At 58.8% G+C, this 4,310-nt stretch overlaps 1 long non-coding RNA gene across 1 annotated transcript; it reads left to right on the forward strand.

Moving 5' to 3' along the window:
* The first annotated feature begins 1,408 nt into the window (after positions 1 to 1,408).
* Positions 1,409 to 2,922, forward strand: LOC115895540. Its single transcript, XR_004055736.1, has 2 exons — positions 1,409 to 2,090; positions 2,338 to 2,922. It is a non-coding gene; the product is annotated as an uncharacterized LOC115895540 (long non-coding RNA).
* Positions 2,923 to 4,310: the final 1,388 nt, after the last annotated feature.

A 4,310-nucleotide genomic window follows, 5' to 3' on the forward strand; every position in this document is an offset into this window, starting at 1 on the left:
CAGGAGCTCCGGCCTAGAGTGTCCAGGCCAAGTGACCACCATGAGTGCCTGAGAGGCCGGATGTGCAGGCTGGCTCCTGGCTTCTCACCTGAGCCTCCCCACCCCCTTGCCTCCACGTCTGAGAATACCTGGCGCCCCAGCATGGCCTTGGGGAGGCAGCAGTGCCGAGCACATGGGGCCAAGAGGATGGCTCTGGGCCAGTCGGGTGCTGGGACAGTGGCTGGCAGAGGACCCATTTGGAGAAGAGCCCACTGCTCTGAGCAGCTCCAGCTGCAGCTCCCGCCGCCCTCTTGTGAGGGCCTGCCTGGGCCCATGTCCAAATCCCAGCACCGCAGGCCAGACGGCCAGCAGGTCTCACGGGGTGAGCACAGCAAAGCCTGCTTTTACACGGGGCCCCCTCCAAGAGCTGCTGCCCGAGAGGGAGCATGGCCCACAGAGACCCCCTGGACTCGGCCTCTGGGGTCCACCTGGTGGCTTCTGAGGGTGCTGCCCGACCAGAAGCTCGAATCCTGCTGGCTGCACTGTCCTGAGGCCACAGCCAACACCCACTCCTGCCTCCAGCCTGGTGTTCCTTCCCACTGTTAGCGAGGCCTGGGGGACGAAGGGAGCACCACAGTGCGGTGGGAAAGAGAGAGCCCTCGACTGCACCCTGGGTGTGTTGTGGAGACGCAGACTCATCTGAGGTCAGACGGGGGCACTGGACTTGCCGAGGTGTCCACGCTCAAAAGGAGCGTCTGGAGCGGGGGTTGGCATGAGGGGTTCAGGGGCTTCCTGGGAGCAGTTCCAGCTGACAGAGCTCCATGGAAATCAGAGGTGACCTTGGGGACCGCCGGCCTGTGGGATGTGCACCAGAACCCCACACTGCGGGAGCCCAGCCTTCCTCTCACTGGGTGGCAGTGGCTGGGCTCACACACACCCTAGTGGCGTCCAGCTCCCCTGTCAAGGAGAGACCCCTCCCCAGAGTGGGCTGCGGGGCCAGCGCCAGCAGTGACGGGGTCCATCCTCACTGTCTCCTGAGGGGCCAGGCCTGGCCTGAGACTCCGATCTCGGGGACGACAGCCACCAGCTGGATGAACTGGCCCCATGTCCTTCCTACTCCTCACCTCCCTTCTCTTGATGGGACTTCACGAGAGAGCCTGAGTTACTGAGTCGACGGGAAGCAGAAAAGACTCCCATGCAGCTCGGGCCCCTGTGGCAGGACCAGGAAGGAGGGAGAGGTAGCACATTGCCAGAGCGCTCACAGACACCAGGTTTGCTCCCCATGCACTGTCTGTGCCACGCCGCAGGCGCCAGGCAGCCACAGGCATTGTTTGGGCCCCGAGCCGGTCAGGCTGGAGTCAGGTCCCGCTAAGCCACACGTGCCTCTTGCTTGGAGTGGGGGCTGAGGGGTGTCTTCCTGCTGCAGGGCTGCAGCTGGTGCCTGGTTCGCTCTGTCCAGACACAGCTCTGGGCTTGCAGCCTCTGCTGCCCTGATGGGACAGCAACCCTGGGCATCGCTGGAGACTCTGAGGTCTGCACAGGGCACCATCCTGTATTCTGTAGGGTCCAGAGACCCAGAGAGGGAGGCTGGCCCAGCGCCCTGGTAGGAGAAAGGCCAGTGATGTCATCGGGGTGCTGAGGCTGGCAGCCGCCTTCTACTGGACATTACTGCTGAGAACCAGCCAGGTGCCTGCACTCGCTGCCGTGAGTAATTGCCCAGTGGCCCGTGAGGTGCTGGCAGTTCCTCCATTTACGAGTTAGGAAACAGGCACAGAGAGACCAGGTGGCCTGTCCCAGCAGCACTGCTCTGGCTCTTGACCCCCATAGCAGCAGCGAAACGGCTGAAATCAATATAGATTTATCCGTTCTCACCAGGCTGTGGGCACCTTGCAGGTCTGCGCTCCTAGCTGGGGGCCCAGGGAGACTCTGCTTCCAGGATTGCCTGCGTGTGGGAGGAACCCAGCTGCCAGCTGCAGGACTGAGGTCCCATCTCCACCCTGGCCTCTCACAGGGCCCTCAGTTCTGCCAAGCAGCAAGCAATGCCACACCTCAGCCTCTCACTCTGCTCTTCGGTTCCCTGGACCCCCAGCCCAAGCTCCGGTGATTACCAGGTAATTCCTGTCCCAAGGCAGTGGTGCTGAGTGTTCTAACATAGTTGCCATGTGGCTCTGCGTCCTGTGCACAGGCCAGGGGTTTGAGTGGGCATCAGCAATGCTTGCGTCAGAGACCCTCCACCACGACGTGGCCACCGTGAGCACAGCTCCGTGGCCAGCGCTGGCAACGGCGTCTCCTGCCTCCAGCTGCGTGACTCGGAGAAGCAGGAACTTCTGCATCCTCACTGTCCGTCCACATATCCAGGGCTGTCCACGTGCACCCACACCGTGTACTCGCCGCGTGGCCTGTCGAGAACACAGCGTCCCCCTGCCCCTGATTTCCCAGGAGAGCTGCACGTCCATGACGGTGGTCTCACAGGCATGCATGGCCACGGAGCACGGGAACGTGCACCCCTGCCGGGAGCGCACAGGAAGACTGCATGTCGGGTTCTGAGGCTTCCTATGAAACAGAGAACCTGAAATATCTAATTTTTTATGTTGATTACAGATTTAAATGATAACTTTTTTATAGATTGGGTTTAACAAAATATTAAAACTAATGACACCTATTGGCCCGGTGCGGTGGCTCACGCCTGTAATCCCAACACTTTGGGAGGCCAAGGCGGGCAGATCACGAAGTCAGGAGATCGAGACCATCCTGGCTAACAAAGTGAAACCCCGTCTCTACTAAAAATACAAAAAACTAGCGAGTCATGGTGGCGGGCGCCTGTAGTCCCAGCTACTCTGGAGACTGAGGCAGGAGAATGGCGTGAACCCAGGAGGCGGAGCTTGCAGTGAGCTGAGATTGCGCCACTGCACCCCAGCCTGGGAAACAGAGCAAGACTTCGTCCCAAAAAAAAAAAACTAATGACCCCTGTTTTTTATTTGTTTCTTAACGTGGACATTAGAAACCTTAAAATTGCTTATGTGGTTCCCATTAGATTTCCATCAGACAGCGTGTGTCTAGAAAATGGCTATAAAGTGTTCTACCTCCTGCTGATTTTATTGTAAGTGTGTCTGATCTGCAGGACTAAACATGTGGTCCAGGGAACTGTCCACACTGGAGCACACAGAGTTGCTGAGGAGTGGGTTGGTTGTTGGTTTGGTTTGGTTTTGTTTCCAGTTTTTTAAAATTTAATATGGAAAGATTTTGAGGTCATGCATGGTCTACAAATGACGTTTCTGTCCTGATTCAGGATGGGTGCCCACACACCTAAGTCCACCCACACAGGCCCGTGAGTAACATGCATGTGTGTACCTGAGCAGGTATGTACATGAGCACGTGTGTGCCTGGGCATGTATGTACATGAGCACATATGTACCTGAGCATGTATGTACCTGAGCACATGTGTACGTGAGCATGTGTGGCGGTACCAGCACAGGGATAAGCTGTGGCCTCACAGGCTTCTCACTGCTGCAGCTAGACGTGCCACTGTGAACAGTCGGGGCAGGGGCCTCCTGCCCTCGTGCTGTGTGTGGCAGCCGCAGGTCCCCGTGCCTGCAGCCTGAGACAGGTACCCAGAGTCGCTGCCTGGGGGTGAGTGAGTTCAGCTGGAGGAAATGATGTAGAACTGCGAGGATGCCGTAAGAAGGCAACAGCAGAGTCAGAAGTTAAGGAGGAGAAGACAGAGGTAACAGGGAATTGCTCCTCAGCAACGACACGTGAGAGCCACGTGTGCCGTGATCCCAGGCAGCTGCGGCTGCACGGATGACACGTGTCGGGGAACCCAGCTTCCGGACCTGCCCTCAAGGGCTGAGCCTCTCACACCCAGCCTCATCCTCCCCATCTTGGGGGTGCCGCTCTCGTGCTGCACAGGGTCCACCAGCTGTGTAAAGCCTGTCTTCATTTTGTTAGCCAGAGTCCTAGGATGGGGGCCCACTCACCCATGTCACCCTGTGATGAGGACAGCAGGGATGGAGCCTTCCTTGGTCTGAGCTTGGGGCTGCAGCCCTGCGGCCTCTCCCACTTATATGCACAGCTGCTTTTTCTCTGCTGGGCAGTCCCAGTGGACCCGGGGGGCCTTGACCTGGCTGAACAGAGCCCTGCATGTGAGGTGCTGTCACGCAGCCTCAACACAGAACCTCCTAGAACACTGCAGAGGCTCCAGGCTCGCACGACGCCTGAGCCAGCACTGCCAGGAGCCAGGGCCCAGGAAGGGCGTTGCTGGAACAAGTGCTGGCCCCTCACCCCTGTGTCTCCAGCGGGGCCACATCATGCATGTCACAGATGATGGCCCT

This window comes from Rhinopithecus roxellana, chromosome 21 (assembly GCF_007565055.1).
Source record: "Rhinopithecus roxellana isolate Shanxi Qingling chromosome 21, ASM756505v1, whole genome shotgun sequence".
In the NCBI taxonomy this organism is placed as follows: Eukaryota; Metazoa; Chordata; class Mammalia; order Primates; family Cercopithecidae; genus Rhinopithecus; species Rhinopithecus roxellana.